The sequence below is a fragment of the Vicugna pacos genome, chromosome 8 (assembly GCF_048564905.1).
Source record: "Vicugna pacos chromosome 8, VicPac4, whole genome shotgun sequence".
Taxonomy (NCBI): domain Eukaryota; kingdom Metazoa; phylum Chordata; class Mammalia; order Artiodactyla; family Camelidae; genus Vicugna; species Vicugna pacos.
Genome location: NC_132994.1, coordinates 51261780 through 51283073, shown reverse-complemented (window position 1 = coordinate 51283073; position 21294 = coordinate 51261780). Strand labels below are relative to the sequence as shown.

At 34.8% G+C, this 21294-nt stretch overlaps 1 protein-coding gene across 11 annotated transcripts in view; it reads right to left on the bottom strand.

Annotated features, from left to right (window-relative positions):
* Positions 1-11478: 11478 nt before the first annotated feature.
* The window catches only part of LOC116281493 (uncharacterized), a 195498-nt gene continuing 185682 nt past the window's right edge, over positions 11479-21294 (bottom strand). For 8 of the 11 annotated variants that reach the window (XR_012075009.1, XR_012075003.1, XR_012075004.1 and 5 more), the window contains 4 exons: positions 19452-19481; positions 18523-18573; positions 17638-17808; positions 16350-16724 (listed from right to left, as the gene is read on the bottom strand). The gene's annotated coding sequence lies outside the window, so the exon portion shown is untranslated. Of the gene's footprint in view, positions 11826-16349; positions 16725-17637; positions 17809-18522; positions 18574-19451; positions 19482-21294 lie in introns of those variants that run through there. The other 3 variants (XR_012075002.1, XR_012075012.1, XM_072965883.1) reach the window with 2 other exon arrangements.

Below are 21294 nucleotides of genomic sequence, written 5' to 3'. Positions count from 1 at the left end.
AGGTTTGTCCTTTCCAGAATGTCATATAGTTGGAATTATATAGTATGTAGCCTTTTCAGATTGACTTTTTTCACTTAATAATATGCATTTAAGTTTCTTCCATGTCTTTTCATGGCTTGATAGCATAAAATGCTAAATAATATTCCATTGCCTGGATATACCACAGTTTATCCATTCAACTACTGAAGGACATCTTGTTGATTCCAAGTTTTAGAAGTTATGAATAAAGCTTCTATAAACATCATGTGTAGGTTTTAGTGTGAATATAAGTTTTCAACTCTGGGTAAATACCAAGGAGTGCAATTACTGGATAGTATAGTAAGAGTATGTTTAGTTTCATATAACACCACCAAACCATCTTCCAAAGTGTCTGTACCTCTTTGCAGTCCTACCAGGAAGGAATGAGAGTTTCTGTTGCTCCATATCCTCTCCAGGATGTGGTGTTGGTAACGTTCTGGATTTTGGCCATTCTACTAGGTGCGTAGTGGTATCTCATTGTTGTTTGAATTTGCATTTCCCTTTGCATTTCCCTGATGACATAAGATGTGGAGCATCTTTTTCCTCTGTTTATTTGCCATCTGTGTATTTTCTTGGTGAGGTGTCTGTTAAGGCGTTTGGCCCATTTTAAAAAATTAAATTGTTTAATTTTCTTTTTTGTTGAGTTTTAAGAGTTCTTTGTTCATTTTGGATAATAATCCTTTATCAGAGGTGTCTTTTGCAAATATTTTCTCCCAGTCTGTGACTTATCTTTTCATTCTCTTGACATTGTCTTGTGTAGAAAAGAAATTTTTAATTTTAATGAAGTTCAGTTTGTCAATTATTTCTTTCAAGGATCATGCATTGGGTATTGAATCTAAAATGTCATTACCACATCTGAGGTCATCTAGGTTTTCTCCTGTTATTTTCTAGGAGTTTAGTTTTGTATTTTACATTTATGTCTATGATCCATTTGGAGTTAATTTTCTTGAAGGGTGTGAGATCTGTGTATCTGTGTCTGGATTCTTTTTTTTTTGCATGTAGATGTCCTGTTGTTCCGACACTATTTGTTGAAAAGATTATCTCTGCTCCATTTTATTGCCCTGTTCCTTTGTCAAAGATCAGCTAACCATATTTATGTGGATCTATTTCTGTACTCTCTGTTCTATTACATTGATCTATTTGCCTGTTCTTTCTCCAAACCACACTGTCTTGATTCTATAACTTTTTAGTAAGTCTTGAAATCGAGTAGTGTCAGTCTTCCACCTGTGTTCTTCTCCTTCAATACTGTGTTGACTATTTTGAGTCTTTTGTCTCTCTATAAAGCTGTAGAATCAGTTTGTCAATATCCACAGAATAACTTGCTGGGATTTTGATTGGGATTGCTTTGAATCTATTGATCAAGCTGGGAAGAACTGATAGTTTGACAATATTGAGTCTTCTCTTCTGTAAACATGGATTATCTCTCCATTCACCTAGTTTTTCCCTTGATTTTTGTTCATCAGAGATTTGTAGTTTTTCTCATGTAGATTTTGCACTTATTTTGTTAGATTTATACCTAGGTATTTAATTTTGGGGAGTACATGTGTAAATGTTATTGTGTTTTTAATTTCAAGTCCCACTTGTTCATTACTGGTAGATAGGAACACAATTTATTTTTATATATTAATCTTGGATCCTGCAGCTTTGCTATATACATAATCACTTATTAGTTCCAGTAGTTTAGATAACATTTGAAAAAAAATAATCATATGTTTAGCTTAATTTTGAGTTCTAAAGATGCTTAATATTAATAAAAATCTGAACATATTATTTTAAACTATGCACATTTAGCAAACACCCATTATCCTAAAGATAGACCTAAATAGTACTATAAAAATTAATTTTTTTTTTGGTGTGTGTGGTTATTGTGAGGTTTCTTTTTTTTTGTTCCTCGCCACTCTCTTCAGTTGAAATCTATTCTAAATTAACAGACTTCCAACTAACCATTTGGAAAATGGCCTCTGTTTTCCAAAAATTTATTCAGATTTTTTATTGCAATATTATTATCATTTCCACTTTTTACTCTATAATCCAGATTTTAAGATTACATTTACAAAATAGAAGGCTATTCTTGAACTATTAAAAAGGGAAAAATTCAAAGCCCAAGAATGTGATTATAATTTGGTCCTGCCATGAGAATTCATGCCTCCAACCCACACAAAGGACAAAATTTTATTAGTGTACAGTTTGTACTGTATGCTCTTACATTTCAGTCTGTCATGCCCTGAAAATGTGCTTTTTCACTTGAATAAGTTATAAAAGTCACCCAATGGCTAAGCTGTTTTATGTCCAACTTCCACTATGTGGCTGACAACTTTGGGGAATGATTTGATCAGTGCCAAACAAGGACAGAAGTTTACCAACCATACTTTAGCAGGGTGTTTGGTGTTTGGGCTCTGTCTCCCACTGTGAGTTTCATCCTTACATGTGGCATGTCTATTTTTTTTTATTTCACAAGTCCAAGTAACAATTTTATTCTAGTCTACAGCACACTTTGTTATGTACATTTTGGTGGTTTTGACAGTGTTCCTTTTGAGCAGGCTTTTAATGAACCCGCAAAAGTTATATCAAGAATAAAACATACACAATAAAACAATAAGCATCTAGATGGTCAGGGTTTATGTCATATTAAAATAAAACGTACACAATAAAATAATAAGCATCTAGAAACTCAGAGCTATGCAGAGGTGATCCGAATGGTTCTATCACTGAGTAGTTCACCTACTTGAGAATTCACCAGCTGATGCCAGTTCTTCTGCTCTGAATTCCCATGTAACTCACTAAAATCAGAGTCCTAAAGACATTCAGGCAAAATAAACCCTCCTTTAAATCCACACGAGGACAAAAATTCAGTTAGAAAGACTAAACATGTTATCAAACAGATAATCACTTTGATGAAGCTCATTACTAGAAAATAGGTACTATCCATGTCTATTTTAAACCTCCTAGAAATACAAATTTCCTTGTAAGAATTAAGTACAATATCTTAGGGTATGTAAAGTATAGGCAGGTGTGGGTCTTCTCTGCATCTGACTCAACACCATCCAATCTTCTCGAGAGCTGCAGAGAGAGAGGGAATCCTGGCTACAGGCGGTCAGCCTGGGATCTTCTTTTCCATGAACACTTCATCATGCTAGTGCATGGCTGCATGTGCCAGCTGCTGAGTCAGGTCTGAGGCTTACAAAGAAGGACATCTCCAGTGACAATAGCAGAGCAGCCGGCGGGGCATCCAAACTTCTCAGGCCCATCCCTCCATTTCTACTTATGTTGGAAATAAATTTTGATCCCTATGTAGGATCAGTTTATGCTTTTAAGGATTTTTTTTTCCCTAGCAAATAGGTAGACATGCTTTTTTAAAGTAACATTAAATCTCACTTTTTAAACTTGACTTTCTATTTATAAAATTCTAGGATTTTGGAAAAGGGTTTAAATGGGGGTATTTTCTAGCTCTAGTAGCAGGCTTCAGAAAAAGTAAAAACGATATCACATGAAGGGAATGTATCATTGCAAACAAAGACTGAATGAATATAGATAAATGCCTCCATGACAGTGATTGATAAACAAAAACACGGTATAAAATTGTACATGGAATATTTTATTATGTTAATACAAATACTCATTGAGAAAGTGTACAAGATTATTTGATAAGTTGTTATCTGTTTTGATTTTTACTTTGTTTTTCCTTCTTACCTGTGTTTTCAAAAATGAGAATGTAGAAGTTTTATACGCCCCCAAATTAATATTATATTTTGAGAAACATGTTCTTGGATTGTTCTGTTTTGAAGAATATATGTTTAGATTATTTCTAATAAGTAAACTTTTAGATGATATTCACACCTTGAAATAAATCTGTTTCATTTTGTGTCTGATATTTGCCTACCTATCCGCTTCTATTTTGTGATGTTCTTTTTCTTCTAAATCTGCCGTTAAGTTTTCTTTTCCTGAGACTTCAAACTTTCATATGTATTAAAGGAGGTACAGACTAAATATAAAACAAAAAAGGGTCAGTTCCCTTCGATTAAAGATTGTTGGAGTTAATGTGAATCATCTCTCTCTGCCTTTCCTCCCCATCTTTCCAGCTGGAGCTCCTTACTTGGTCTGTGCCTTAAGTCAGAGGACGGTATGTGCTCTACCTGTACTGGAGCGTTTTATTATTTATTAGAATTCTTCCTAGTGCTAGGTCATTTTGGTCAGGAAGCCATTGCCAGTTAGAAAGAGGCAGAAGAAAAAGCAAAAATAATGTACTCTAAAAAGGACAGTGCTTGCAAGTTGCACATAACTGTGTTATTTTAAGCTGGTAAGAGCTGGATTTGGTGGTGGCAGCCACATATACCCTGGAGCATGTTACTGAGGAGAACCAGGTATTATAGGAGCCACAAGCAGACTGTACAATTAGGGTTAGGTAAAAGGATTGGGTAATCCTGCAATAGTCACTGTTATATAACACACCAGTTGCTGCCCAGGGATATGAGCGGTAACTAAATATTATAGCGGGAACTGTTGGCTTTGCTGCAGCCAAGGGTCACTTGCTGTTTCCATTACAAACCTTGTTTTGTAGTTGGTTTATAACCCAGACAGTTTAATTCACATCAGGCTGAAAACTGGCATTCAAATTAGAAGCCTAGAGACACTCTTTTTTTTTTTTCCAAAAAGAATTTTGAGCTGGAAAGGACCAGGGAGATCATATAGTCCAACGTCTGTTTTATAGATGGAGCCACAGAGAGAGAGATCGTTACCAAGACTTAGAGCCAGACCTATACACAGGTTTTTCTGCCTTCCCCATTAAACCAAACCAAACCAAACCAAATACAAAGTGAAATAAAACTATACTAACCTATGTTAATTTGATTTTTTTTTAATGTAAAGAAGTCTGAGGAAACAAGTTTGACTCCCTTTTATTCGCCAGGGATCCCTCTTGCCATGTTGAAGTGACTTGCTCAGGGAAACTCAGTTTAAGTGGTAGAACAGGAAAGAATGGAGGCCTGTTTTGTGACTATTTTGCATTTTTATATCCCTTTTTTCTCCAGTTTTATCAATTATCTATTCAATTAATTTATTCAATATCCAGAAAGAAATGACTGTTAAACCATTAGTAAATGGGGCACTAGTTTACTACATTCTCATGGTTATAAGATGAATCACAGCTTGAATTGGAAAAGAACAAAAAGCTATGAAGCCAGGATCATGTTTCCATAAAACCACAATTGGATGAAAAGTGGGTTCAGTTAGTCAACCAAACAATCATTGTATCTCCATAATATAAAAAAAATGCTGTGGTGGATTGTTTTACTTTGATAAATTCCAACAATTATTTTGTCAATATTAAAGTCAGAATTTGGGATGGAAATGGAGTCAATGACCTTTTAAAAAAAATTATGTGTTACATCCAGTTGGCTGGAGCTGGAAGTTATACGTACATCTTCATGCATCGCTGGCTTTCCGGAAATCTAACCCAGAAGAGCATCCTCTGTCCTTATACCATGGCCCAATGTCTAAAAGTGACCTGCTCTCTCAGATACAGGAGAGTTTCTTATCATGGCAGTGGAGTGGGACTTAAAGTTCATGCCCTAAACTCAGCATTCAAATGTCAAAACCTAGTTCTGAACACAGCGTATGGTTAATACTACCCCCTTCCTCTAACTTCACCTCTTTTTTTACACCCAAGATTCCTGAAACTTGTTTTAAAATGTGTGTTTTTCCTTTGGTGTATGGTAAGTTCCTTTGAGAACAGGGACTATGCACTGCTTTTCATCTTTCCAGGCCTTCTTCCATCTACCACAACCTGTACGCAGCTACTGCGCTTTTCATCCGGCATAGACACAAATCAAAATTTCCATTATTTATGATGTTATTTACCTGGAGATATACCTGGGCAGAGTATAGAATTACTGTGTTAACGATTGTGATTTCCTGTAGAAGGATGTGCTGATACACTGAAGTAAGCCCAGTCTAAGAGAAAGAGAAAGAGAAAAATGCTGAGGAGTCCCAGACTTCCGTTTATAAGAAGTCAGAAATGATTTGGAAGACAGGAATTATAACTTCCAGACTACAGTTCTTGATAAACTTAATCCAACCAAGAAACTTTGTTTTTGTTTCTTGTACATTTTTCAGTAATTTTGTGCCCCTTTCACCTTTATTTCTCAAAATAAGACATCACATTATGATTACATTTTTGTTTATGCTTTCTGCTTGTGGTCATTATTATTCTTTAAGTTTATGACATTGACAGCCTGCAATTACTATAAACTAGGAAAACCATACTGAGGAAGTGGGTGGTAATTGGCAAGAGGAAAGCATAATATGGAGAGAATTAGCTGAAGGCTGTTGTAATAATTTGGCTCAGTTAGAAGATCCATTTGTTTTGCAATTCTTGTCCAATGTATTATAACATTTTTCGAGATGACTTCATAGGTCAAGTGTCACTAAGAAACCTCATATTTTTATTTAGCATGAAGAGCTCCAAACTTGCCAGAAAGTCAATGTTTATCAGAGTCACTTTAGTATTTTTATTTTCTCCATAACCTAATTCACATTTCTGGAGCTGACAGCTCTAGTCAGTGGTTTTCAGTGTCCTCATGTTGTCAGAAATGGTGTGTGCCACCAACCTAACTTCTTGTTGTTGCTAAGAGTGAGACTAGGATAGAGGTGCTTTTTTACTGAATAGCATGTCTCTGTGGTTTAAAAGCCTGGGTATTAGTGGATTTCTTGGCATTACTGTTAGGTTTCAGTGGTGTTTGGGGTCTTATTTTAGGAATTTGGGGCCATCCAGTTAAACATTTAAATCTTGTAGGAAGGAGAAATCTGTGAAAATCCATGTGCAGACACTCATACTGCATAATAACAAAAAGCAAAATACATTACAGGGTGTTGGACATGCAAATGAAATTCTCTGTGCTATTTGGATTCAAAGCCACTTAAAAGGAAAATTGGTCTGTGATGAAATGAAAACTATGCAGAATCCTTGTTGTAAATCTGAACCCTGGAAGAAGCTGGAAAAACTCATCCATCTTTCCAATGACCATTGTTTGTCTCTTGTGTATATTTACACAAGCATTGCTTTTCTATAATCACAGAAATAGCAGAAGAGGCAGGAAATATCATGCTACCCACATTTTCAGCCTGTGTGAAATTGCATTTTGTGATTTCCAGGAACCTATGTGATTTCCACAATACTGAGAAATAATTCTATAGTAAAACATGTCTTCTGAGAGAGAAAGTGATTTAGCCATTAATACACAACTTAACTGTTTAATCAGATACACACATAGATTGCCTCACATATTTATATACTAGGTGAATATATTTGTCCCAATTTTCTGTCCATGTGTTTAGAATTCTTCCATTGTATATTACACTACCTATTGCTAATGCTTCTTTATATATTCATTGTCGTTTAATATCCAAAATATCTTCACATCCATCATCTAATTTGTATCTGTCTTTTTGCTTCTCATTCTGGGAGATTTTCTTTGATGTGGCTAGGTCTTCTAACAAGAATATTTTTTATTCAGTCCCTTTGTGAATAATTTTATTTCTGCAATCATACTTTTTTTTTCATTTTGCGGGGAAATAATTAGGTTTATTTGTTTATATGGAGGTACTAGGGATTGAACCCAGGACCTTGTGCATGCTAAGCAGGCACTCTCCCACTAAGCTATACCGTCCCCTCTCCACAATCATAGTTTTAAAATATTTTTTATTTCTAGAAGCATAGTTTTAAATTCCAAAACAACTTTTGGTTCTCTGGCTTTTCTTTTTTTTTTGTAGCAGCATATTTTGGTTTTATTGATACAATGTTCTCTGGAATCTTGTTGAGGATGATTATTTTAAATTTCCTTTTCATAAGAAGCCTCTCTTTTCTCTAGAGTATTGATTCCCTTCTTTATCCTTGTTGGTTTTCTCCCAATATTTCATGACCTGTAGTGGTTTGTTTATATATAGGAATGGAACACAGAATGGAAGAAGAGAGAAAGATGAGGAAATGCTAGGTTGATTTCTCCATTGACTAGGTTAGTTACTCATCCCAGAATCTACAGTATTGTGTTTAATACCACAGTGTATGGGAGAAGGAAAGCTGTGACTCATGGGTGCAGCCTAAAGTTAGAAGTTTAATTTGACCTCTTAAATCTGTATACTTTTATTCAGCAATTCTATTTCTAGAAATTTACAAAAAGGAAATAATCAAGGTTGTGTGTACCAAGGACTAAGTAGAAGAATGTTCATCACAGTCGTAACAATACAAGAATAAAAGAATGCAATGCCAATGTCAAAACTGGTGTGCTAGATAAATAAGCTATGGTAATTCGACAACAGTAAGTAATATAGCCCCTAGAAGACACATCTTAAAGCACTATTTAAGAAAAGAAGAGAAAATATTCACAATAATCTTAATAAAAAAAGAAAATACCTAATTGTCTAAACAATATGATCCTATTTAAAAAATAAAATGGCAAGTGCATGTGTGTGTGTGTTTCCTGGCAGGAAATACACCAAAATATTAACCAAGGTTATCACTGATGTTGAGAACACTGTACTTGTTTTTGTGTTTAATTGTAATATTGTTCCCCTTATTTGTAATGCACACTTCTAAATTTTTATCATCTAGTATTAATCTATATAAAATGTAAGTGACATATAGTAAGTTATGAAGCATAATAATGAAATAAACAATGAATCCATATATGCACTAGAGCATTATCAAAGGCTTTGGAACTACCTGTGTGTATTTGTGTATTTCTCTGCATGTCATCTTTCTATCCCTAGAGGTAACCACTCTCCTGAATTTTTAGTTTATAGTTCACTTCTTAAAGTTTCCCAAAATATATCTGTTAATAGGGTAAATTTATTTTTTTTCTTGTTTTTGAGTCTTGTAAAACTGAATCATATCATACGTATTTTACCACTTTTTTCCTGCATGTGTTTCAGAGCTTCATTGTTTTCACTCCTGGATACTAGTGCACTGTGTCACTATATTCTTATTTATTTATAATATCTGTGTTCCTTGTCATTTAAGTTTAAAGTATTTTTATTATGTGAATAATGCTGTTAGAAGATGACTGTGCCTGTTTTAAGGGATGGGGCACATGCGAAAAGACTTCTCTAGATGATAACTTGTGGAATAGCTGGGGATTTAGACCTCCTATGATAGGAAGTCTTCTTTGAAGGTGGCAAAGTTTTGAATTTATTTAGGCTTTCTTTAATGTCTATCACTAATATTTAAAAGTTTTCTCCATGAAGGCCTTATATATTTTTTAGATATGTTTCTATGTATCCTGTAATTTGTGTTGATACACCAAATGGTATTTATTTTAAAATTACATTTTCTGATGCTTTATTGCAACTGTATTCAGCTTTCTATATATTAATTTTTTTCAAATACCTGACTATACTGTCTTATTAGTCCTATCGATTCTTTGGAGTTTTCTATATGCGAATTATAAAGACTTTAAATTCCCCCTCCAAACCTTAGGGCTTTCTTTTTGTTTTACTTGACTGTTGAATGGGAGTGATCTACTTATTTCTGATTTGAAAGGGAGCACTTTTAGAATTTTACCTCAAAGGTTGATGTTCAGTGTAGGATTTTTATTGAACTCCTTTGTCAGATTATGGAAATTATCTTTAGTTCCTAGTTTACTAAGAATTTTTAAGATCATAAATAATTATTGAATTTTAGCAATTATTTTCTCTAGCCACTGAGATTATTATATAATGTATTTTTCTTTTAATGTAGTAAATTACATTCAAATTTTTCTAAGCTGGTTAACAATGTTAAATTCCTTGATCATAACATGATCATGAATTAAGATTCCCAAAGTACTTTTTACCAAATTGTCTAGAATACTTCCATATATATTGCATATATGTTTATGACCTCTAATTTTTCTTCTTCATATATGCTTGTTGGGTGTGACAGACAGAATAATGCCCCTCCAAAATATGTCCATGTCCTAACATCAAGAACCTGTGAACATTCTATGTTATTTGGGGAAAAGAGAGTTTGCTGATATGATTAACATTAAGGATCTTGAGAAGGAAAGATCAGCCTGGATTATCCTAGTGAACCGAAACTAATCATATGAGTTCCTAAAAGCAGAGACCATTTCTCAGCTGTGAAGAACCAGAGAGATGTAGTGTGAAAACCTGGCCCATCATTGCTGGCTTTGAAGATGGAGGATGAAAGCCATGAGCTAAGACACATCTACAAACCAGTTCTCCCCTAAGCTCAAGAAAGGAACATAGCTCTGCCCACACCCTGATCTTACTCTAGTAAGATCTATGTCAGACTTCTTACCTCTAGAACTCTAAGATAACAAATGTGTGCTGTTTTAAGCAACAAAGTTTGTGGTGATTTGTTATAGCAATAATAGCAAACTAATATATCTGCTTTTGTTATTAAGGTCGTATTTGGCTTATAAGATGAAATGGCCTTCTTTTCTATTTCCATTTTCTGGAAGAATCTGTACAAGACTGGAATGATGTATTAAAAGAAGATTTAGTAAAATGTTTCCTTTAAAATTATCTAGACATGCTACTGGCTTTGTAAAAGTTTATATGTATGAACATTCAGTTTTAAATTCTTACAAGATTTAGAGGGGAGGAAAAAGTTTCCTTTGACCCTCTTAGGGTCCTGGGCTAGGTATGAAAATTTAACTGACCAAGACAGTTTAACAGAAGAAAAGCATACAAATTTATGTAAGTTTTATATGACATGGGAGCCATCATAAAGAAATGAAGATCTAAAGAAATAGTTAGACATGTGTATGTTGGTTCTAGGTTTGGTGAAGAGTAGGCAGTTGTGTAGAAATATGATAGGACAAGGAGTATGGGGGAAGTATAGTAAACTTGGGGAAACAGCGAAGCCTGTTCACATTCTTCTTGGCATCACTTTGGCTTTAGAGATAAAGGTATTCCTAGGGAAGGCATCTTCCACGTGAAGGTTTTATGACCTGTTTCAGGAGAGAAAGTCAAGGGAAAGGTCAAAGGGACCTTTCTGCCATTGTCTCAAGCTCTTTCAGCTTAAAATATTCAGTATGCCAAGGTGCCATATTTTTGTGGTAGGTTTCCTGAAACCCACCAGATTATTCTTAATCTTATTATACAATTAATCATATTATTATTATAAGGTTATTCTTTTATTGTCTTACTTTTTTCCAAGAATTCAAATTGTTTCTCTATCTAAATTTAAAGGTTCATAGTATTCTGATATTTTTAATCTGCTGTATCTTTAGTTATGTTCTGTCTTCCATTACTAATACTATTTATTTGCCTCTATCTCCCTTTTATTTTTCTTAAACAATTCACCATTGGTTTGCCTATTCTGTACACCATTTGTTTCCATTTCTTTTCTTTTATGCATCTTTGGTCTTCCTTTTGAAATCATTCCCTTTTATGCTGAAGAACATACTTTAGAAGTTAGTTTACTGAAATTCTGCTGATGGAAAAAAAAACACTCAGTTCTTATTTGTGTAAATATGTTTTTATTTTACCCTTGTTACTGAAAGAGAGTTTGGGTGGTTGCATAATTCTAGGTTGATAATTTTATCATTTCACTGTGTTCTGGCTTCTATTGTTGCTGGGACATTTATTCTTTGTTCAGTTTTTCATTTTTGAGGATATCTGTTTATCTTGAGCTGCTGCTCTTGCGAGCTTCTCTTTGTCTCTGGAGTTCTAAAACTTCAGTGGAAGGTGCATAGTTATAGATTCATTTTTATCTATTCCATTTAGTATACCTTATGCTTCCTCTGTCTAAATTCTTATCTTCATTTCTGGAAAATTCTTTGTCACTGTGACCTTTTAAAAAACTGGCTCTGAAAGAGAAAGAAATATACCATATGAGATAGCTCTTATGTGGAATCTAAAAAAACCCAAAAAACAAAAACAAAGCATAAATACAAAACAAAAATAGATTCATAGACATAGAATACAAACTTGTGGTTGCCAAGGGGGTGGAGGGTGGGAGGGGATAGACAGGATTTCAAAATTGTAGAATAGATAAACAAGATTATACTGTATAGCACAGGGAAATATACACAAGATCTTATGGTAGCTCACAGAGGAAAAAATGAGACAATGAATATATATATGTTCATGTATGACTGAAAAATTGTGCTCTACACTGGAATTTGACACAACATTGTAAAATGATTATAAATGAATAAAAAATTTAAAAAAAGAAAATTGATTAAATAAAAAAATATAAAAAAATAAATAAATAACTGGCTCTGCTCCATAATCTATATTCTCATCTGAAACTCTGATAAAATAAGGTTTAGTTTCTCTACCTTCCCCATCTCTTAATCCCTCTTTAGTAATTTTCTTTTCTTTTGTCTTTGTGCTGCATTTCTCAGTACTTTTTTATGATGAAACGTCAGTTTACTTATTGACTCTTTCCCTGTATTTATCTGATTATCCCCTAAATTTTTAATTTAAAGATTATATATTTTCATTTTTAACAGTTGTATTTTGGTAAAAGCCACCTGCTAGTTCAAGAAACATATTACTGTCCATTTAAAAATTATTATATACATGTCTTATATCTAATCATTCCAATGTCTGCAGTCCATGAGGTTGATATCTATTGTTTGTTGATTCTGTTGACTCTCACCAATAACAGTTGGTTCTCATTTGCTATGATCTTTGATCAGAGATAGTAGTTGACTGACATAAATAAATACAAATCCTGAGGACCTGAATTTCATCCAGAGTGGATTAATGCAACAGTGAGGTCCCATTTTTACTTTACTGGCTGAGCAGAAATCCCAAGTGATAATACTCATTGCTGACACAGATTTTTCTAAAGAAGAAAAGCTTGAGTAGTTAGAGCTTGCTGTCAGAACTGAATATGTTAAATCACAAGATTTATTATGAACAAGATTATACAGTAGTAGAAAGCTTAACAAATATTCTCACCATGTTTTTGACACTACCAAATTAAGTTCAAGCCACTACCAAGGTAGTAACAGAATAAATCAGTGAAGTCTTAAAGTGAGTTAAATTATTATGAGACTAGTGGGTAACCTCAACCTCATTCAAGAAACATAGTTAAAAACAAGTGATTACAGAGTTTTATAAGAAGTGTAATGTTAACAAATATACTTATTTCATAAAAACACACATTTGGAATTACAAGTGAAAAGTCCTCAGAATCTTTTAATAACAGAAAGAAACCCTTTTGTCCTTTTGAAATAAACAGACAAAAACTCGAATTTAATGATGACAAGATACAGGCTAAATATAGATTTATATTAAATTTTATGAAAACAAGCATGCAAATATTTCCTAGTCTTTTCTTATCCATCTAATAAGATACAATTGCTATAAGAGAGCTTTGTCCTTTTGAAACAGCTGTATCAATTATCTAACCATTATATTCAAGGTCCTTTACTAAACTTTGCTATAGGCTGAATATTTGTGTCCCTCCCAATTTCATAGGTTGAAATCTAATCCCCATTGTGATGGTATTTGAAGATGAAGACTTTGGGGGGTGCTTAGGTCATAAGGGTGGAGCCCTCATGAATGGGATTCATGTAAGGACACTAACAGGAGAGCTCCTTCATCTCTGCCATCAGTGAGGACACAGTGAAAACATGGATGTCTATGAACCAGGAAGTGGATCCTCACCAGACACTGAATCTTTCACTGCCTTGATCTTCGACTTCTCAACCTCCAGAACTGTGAGAAATAAATTTCCATTATTTATAAACCACCTAGTCTATTTTTTGTTATAGCAGCCAATTTTATTAGGACTAAAAAATTCTAATTAAAATCTATGGTCTCTCTCTACATTAAGTTACTTTTCTAGGAAAGATTGAAGAATAGAGGCTTATTTATTTTTTCCACATTAGAGAGTATGTCATTCTTGGACACACCTGTTCAAAATGTTAATTTTAACAGCCTCTTGGTAGAGAAAACCTGAAAAATATGTTAAAATTAAATGTAATGGTAGTAAAGGTTCCCTGCTGTCCTGCCTGTTAATAAATGTTTACAGCAGTGAGAGGTGGTATTAAACCAAACTGCCCAAATGATGCCTTGGTTATTGCTCACGCTCTTCTGGGAGGGTGGATGAGCAAATGTTACCATGACAATGAGGCATCGATCTCTACAGTCTCAGACAGAAAGTGATGAGGCTGCAATGATGAACCAGAGTCCTCAAAGCCAAAATAAGGGGCATCAGCAATGAGGATCTTACCATTCAACACAGAGCTTTGGGCAGACCAAAATAGGAGTTCTTTTTGTTGAGCCACGAGCTAGAATCTACTCAAAACCTGTTCAAATTGAATACAATGCCTTGTTTACTGGCAAGGAGCCTCTCTCTCAACTGATGCCCTCTGATTAATCTCTTCAATTCTATCCTGATCTCAGCTGCTTTACAGAGAGGTCTCCTTGTCCCCCAGGGAGACCAAAGGTCATACACTCTGGTTTTATTATGCTGGGGAACTCTGCTGGATGCAACTGCCCAAATTGTCATCTTACCTACTCCGGTGGCAGGGGATAGTGGGCACCCAGAATCAGCCAGTGGATTTTGGGCAAGGTTCACAGTGGGAAAGGGACGCTAATACGATCTTGGAGGCTGAGGGGTTTGGGCCAATTTAATGTACTATTGCTGCTTTTCCATCTGAATGTACTTCCTCATCCCATGAAAGCCGAGAGGTTTCTCCCAATCCCAGAAAGGCCGCATGTAGAGAAGTGCTAATAGAACTCACAACCCTAATGATGCCTTCGAGCTCAAGTTTGGCTGACAAGTTTCAGTCAACTAGGGTCCCTGGATAAGGGAGGTAGCCTCCACCCTGAGGGACCCTTTGGGATTTCAGACTCATTGCCTCTCTGGCATGGCTACCAGGTAAGTTTTTTTTTGTTTTTTTGTTTTTTGTTTTTTGTTTTTTTTGAAACCAGTTAATAGCTTGCTACTAGGCTCTCAGCGAAGCTAAATACCTGATCCACAGAAACCTTTATGACTCTATGGCTTGATGTTACCATTTTTGGGGTGGGTCAACCAGGACTCAATGACTAATGGGATGGGAAAGGCCTGATAAACCTCACTTGTCAGGTGAAATGGTATATTCAAGAGCACAGTCAGCCTGGCCCTGGCAACATCTCAGCTTGACATGAAAATTGGCAGCTGCTCACAGAGGGAAATTTCATCTCACTGTGCTTCCTGATGTGACACCTTTGGTTCCATGGGGCCCTCAGCTCCCAGAGGTACTCCTAAACACCTGTCCTGGTTCACTGATGGTAAGCATCTTTGTATACTATGTTTTGACCTAAGTAATTCAACTTCTAGTAACTTGGAGTACAAGCAGATTGATATGTGTGCCCGCAACCATGTCTTCATGGATGTTTATTACAACATTGTTTTTGATAGCAAATGACAAAGAACTTCTAAAATCCTCTCATTTTAGGACTGGACAGAGAGATTAGTTGTTCTAGACAAATCATATTAAGTTAACTCAAAATACGACAAATTAAAATAATGTTAACAATGTTGTTGTTTTTATGGACAGTGTTTCTCAGTGTTACATAAAGTGTGAATAAAAACATGTGCCATTACCTTTTCCATTTACTGACCAGCCCCATCAGCCTCACAGATAATGGTAGGCTTGCTTAGTAAAGCCAGCTTTAAAGCAAGACTCTTAGTCTCCCTCTTCAAACCCCCAACCCTCTGGCCCCACAGCACAGGAATAATCCCACTATGTTCCCCCATACAGATTCTGGTTTCAACATTTATCATTATGTGAAAAAACTAGGAGCTAAAAACTGAAAATATATCATTTTCATGTACAAGTTGCATATATTAAGATGTCTGCATGGACACCTCTGAAAGAAAACACAAGACACTGGCAATAGGATTGCCTTTGAGAAAAGAACAAGGAGCCCTGAAAGTCTTTGGTGAAAATAAGGCTTAACTTTCACTGCCATAAATAATCACACTTAGTTTAAGAAGTATTATCTCTAGGTGATGAAAAATCCAAACGACCATTTATTTACCGCCTACTACTCGTTTCATATTATTTCTACCATGAATGTGAATGTATTCCAAAGGAAAAAGAAACTGAATATTTTGAAAGCATTATCCAACAAAAATAAAGGAGAAAAAAGACTATATCCATATTTTGGTAACCGAGAGAGCACAAAAATTGTTGCACTCTCTGTTGCTGATTAGAAAAATACAATCCTGAATAGAAACCTGGTTGCTGACATTGGAACAGGGAAGAGGTAAAAATGCCATGCAACTAGAGAGGCAAATGACTGGCAGAGAAAATAATTCTGGTTGCAAAATTCTCTATAAGAAGATTTCTCAGAATATATAATCAAATGGAAATTCAAAGACCAACTCAACAATATCTTGCTTTTATTATTTATTTTGATGTCTTCTATGATACAAGGATATGACCGATCAAAGAAACAAATAGTATTGTGGCAAGAAATTCTCAGTTCCATTCATTAGGTTTCAATAGCTGGGTTTCTCCCAGAAGCCTATCTGGACTAGCCTCAGTCATTACCATACCATACAGACAGACAGATCTCTCTGGGGCTTTTGGCGGGGATTCTTTTATTCCCACAGCACTTTGAAGGATTTGAGATGGAGAACGCTGTGCCGTTCCCTTTGCACGTCTTCCAGACAGTGGAGAATGCATTTGGGAGCAGCAGATTGAAGTTCATCTTCTGGGGGCCTGTGAAAATATCTTTAGCCTTTGTAGATGGGTGAACTAAGAGAAAAAAAAAATTCTTCAATTATTGGATTGGTATTATCTAGCACCAGGACTCTTCTCATGTTCATAGTAACCCACACAAATCAGTTTATAAAACTCCAAGAATGTATGGTAGATCCTTCATCTTTTAAGAAAATTGTACCTCTTAAAACAATTAATTTATTTCAACCTTGGGTCGTTGCTAATGGCAACAGAAAGAATGCACTGGAGTGTCATAATAATCCTCCATTAAATCCCTAGTGTTTAAATTTTAATGCTATAATTCAACAGCTGACAAAAGCCCATTGAGTGCATCTATGGGGAGGAAAACAGGCTGGCTCGTTTTCTCAGGGGTGATACTATAGCAACATGAAATGAATTTGGGGTCAGGGAACAAGCAGTCTCCAAGCTTTGTTTGCATTTCCTGGCTAAAAGTAGAATCCAACATTATAAATTTAGTTATTTTGAGCAGCAGGAAGATAGCTCCCTTTGCACCATTGCTTATACGGAAAACAGAGGGAAAGTAATACAACCACAACTGGAAGAAAGATATGCCAACGAATATAATATGAAGTGACTCTCAAAGTGACCACTTTAGAAACCCTGAGACCCTCCTATGCTTGACGCTTTACCCTTCTCCCCTGGACAAATGATGCTTTAGAACATGGAGGAGTATTACAATTCCCAAACTGCCTCTTAAAAAGGAAGGAAACAAAGAAGTCTGGTCAATAGTCCTTGAATGTGACCCCTTCACAGTCATGCAAGAAACAGCGAGGTTGGGTGGTGTTGATTACATCTTGCTCTTTATAACGGTGCTCTTGTTTTAGAAGGGGATCTCTTTTCTCTTCCAGAATAAGCATATGCACCCAAATCATGATTGCCTATTGTGCAGTAAAAGGCAAAAACAAAGAAAAACATAAAAATACCCTACCTAATTCCCAGAATTTTGTGCTGCCAACTCTTCTTCTTCAAGGCATGTATTTTCACTTTTGGTTTTAGTATTGATCCTCAGCACATTGAGTCAGTGTCCAATAACATAAAATACTACATTTGGAGTGGTTATCCAATAAGGCTTATGCAGTTATGGACTCCATTTATAAGGCTTGCAACATACGAAAATAAAGAATTTTAGGTTTTCAAGGGCTTAGTTACAGATGAATACATGAACAGCTCAATAAAACTCAAAGCTGTTCCCATCTTTTTCATCCCCTTTTCCAGGCCTTCAGTATCTCACCTCAACAATTAAAAATCCTTGCCCCTCCCAACCTCTCATGACCTCTAGCACCCACCTCTTGCAACTCATTCTAAATATAAGGGCAAGATTAATCATCTTCTTAAAACAACAACACAATTTCTCCCCTACTCAAAAATCTTTGATAGCAATGAATCAAATTTATCTTCCTACAGTTTATCTCTGCTATTATAAGTAAGCCACACCATATAGTTTGCTGTTCCATTACTGCATCTTGCTTATACTTTTCTCCTGGTATATTTAGTTAATGGTCCTGCCTAGAATTCTCCTGTCATTACTGTGTTGATCCTTCAAGCTCAATTTAAATGTCACCTTTTCTAGAAAGCCTTTCTGATCCACTCTTTCTGGTAGAAAAATATTTCTTTTTTTCTTTTTCTTTTTTTCCCTAAAGCTCACATGGCTCGTTTAGAATTGTCTTTGGGAACTTATTTAATTTCTTCCAATAAATTGTTTGACTTATCCCTGAGGACAGGGGCTACATACTCAATTATTTTTCTCTCACCCATTCCACACTTGGAAAGGAATTTTTTTTAAAGAAAATATTCTCTAAGCTGCATGGCTTACCTGGTTCTGTCTAACAGGTATACCAAATACAGCAGTATCAACAAAAGGAAGCTACAGAATAAAAATATTAATAAATAGTATATTATGATCAATGTTAAGTGCCTTAAATGAAAGAATGGTTTAGCATAGAGAGAGAAATAAAGGATAGGTTAGGTTATTCTCCATGAATAAATAACAATAGCTGAGTAGTTTATTATGATAAAAATTAGATTTTGCCCCTATTACCAGGGCAATGAACACTGGCAAGGAGATTCTGCTCATCATAGTCACCGAGGGTCCGGGCTGATGGGCACTGCTTCTCTCTACATGCTTATACAATCACTGAGTCGGGAAAAGGGAACCCGGTGAACTACACCACACTGACTTCGAAAATTTCTGTCCAGAACTGACATGTCTCTTCTATTCGTACTATATAAGCTGAAGGAAGTCACACGGCCAACCTGACTTCCAGAGGACAAAGAAGTACAATCCTATATGTGTTCAACAATAGAGACACTGAAATGGTTGGAAATGGCACAATGACTACTGCCCCGTATTTTCCCAAGAGTTAGAAAAAAAAAAAGCAATACATTTCAAAATTTACTTAAAAACAGCAAAATACTTAAAATTAGGAAACTCCCTAAGGTTGACTGAAGGTATCTTTCAATAACCTCAGCAAACACCTTCGTTACAGTGAAATTTTAAATATTTTTCCCTTTAAGATTAAAGATAAGAATGCTTATTATCATTGCTATTGATTAATATAAACTGCAAGATCTGGCCGTGACAATAAGACATAAGAAAATGAGATGTAAGGTTTGGAAGAGAAAAATGAAAAACTGCTATTTCACGATAATGAATTGTTGATACTGCTTATCTTTTTATGTTTATATTTTATATTTTATACCAGAATTATTAATAATTATGAGCAAATTTGTCACAAAAATTACCTTAAAAATCAAAAGCAGAACATCAGTGACCTGTGGAACAATAGCAAATGAAGTAACATTTGTATAATTGAAGTCTTAGGAAAAGAGAAAGTATGGGGCAAAAAGATTATTTGAGGAAAATACTGTTTGGAAAAAATTGTTATAAAAAAATTTCACCCATAATTATAAAAATTTAAGCAAACACCAGGCAGAAGGGGAAAAAAATCCTAGGTATATTATATTAAACTGCTGAAAGCCAATGTTAAATAGAACATAAAAAGAGCAAAAGGAAAAATACACATTAAATACAGTGGATAAAATAAGGAAGCTGGCTTCTATGAGAATTCAATGCTACAATATCATTAAATTTATTTAAAAAAAAAACCTATTGACCAAGAAATAATATTGATTAGCAGATATATACTATGAGACACACTTGAGGAGGTTCTTTTGGCTAACAGTAAATGATACCAGGTGAAAATCTAGATACTATTATTTTACAATTATACAATTGTACAATTATACAAAGAAAGAATGAAAGATTAAATACTGTGATAAATTTTATGAAATTAAACAAATTAGGTAAAAAAAAAGATAAGTGTTTTTGAGAAAAACAAAAAACCAAACTCACAAAAATGATAGAAAAAAATTGAATACTCCTACAGAGTAAACAAAATTAACAATTAAAAACGTAGTCAAAAGGTACCAACTTCCAGTTTTAATATAAGTCCAGGGGATGTAAAGTACTGCGTGGTAACAGTTAACAATACTGTATTGTATATTTTAAAGTTGCTGAGTGTAGATCTTAAAAGTTCTCATCACAAGAAAAAAAACTGTAATTGCGTATGGTGACTGGTGTTAACTAGACTTACTGCAGTGATCATTGCACATATACACATATACTGAATCATTATGTGGTACAACGGAAACTAATATAATAGGTCAATCACATCTCAACTGAAAAAAAAAAAACCTTCCCTCAAGAACAATGCTGGGCTCAGATGGCTTCACTGGTGAATTTAATCAAGCATTTAAAGAAGAAATTATACCAACTATACTTATCCTCCTCTGATTTGTTTTTCCCTGGGAAGTGGCATTTAAGGGAACAGTCTGAGTTTATTTGCTGAATGGAGATTTATTTGTTTATTTATTTTTAATTGAGGGACAGTCAGTTTACAATGCTGTGTCAATTTCTGGTGTACAGCACAATTCTTCAGTCATACATGAATATACATATATTCATTTTCATATTCTTTTTCACTGTGAGCTACTACAAGCTATTGAATATATTTCCCTATGATATACAGTATAAACTTGTTTGTCTGTTTTATATATACCAGTCAGTATCTGCAAATCTCGAACTCCCAGTTTATCCCTTGAATGGGGATATTCAGATTCAGGTCTGGCCGCTAAAGATTTTCACTCTAATTCCAACTGGGCTACAATATGGTTGAGGTTATCCATTTATCGTTCAGTTAGTGTTTGACATTGGCCCTTAACTTCAGCCAGCGTCTCCCCTGCTAAAGACTGATGTACAAGAAAGGAAATAAAAAAAAAAAACAAAGAAACCTGTCACTGCTGTTGGACAAACAAATCAAAGTTATAATCTTCTTGAAGGTGAGTAATATCAACATTGATATAAATGAGGTCAGTGTGGTTGAAAGAAGAAAAAAGGAGTGCTGGTGAATTTGAGCCTAGATCAAGGTGAGTTTTGCATTCCATAAACACTTTAGGCCAAATATTTGGTTGATTAAAACTAATTGTCATTCCTTTCAATCTTTTTATCACAGGGTTTTTGATGCAGATTTAAAAAAAAAGAAGTAAGAATATACAGACTTTTACGTGTTTTTCTTTCTGGTTCTAA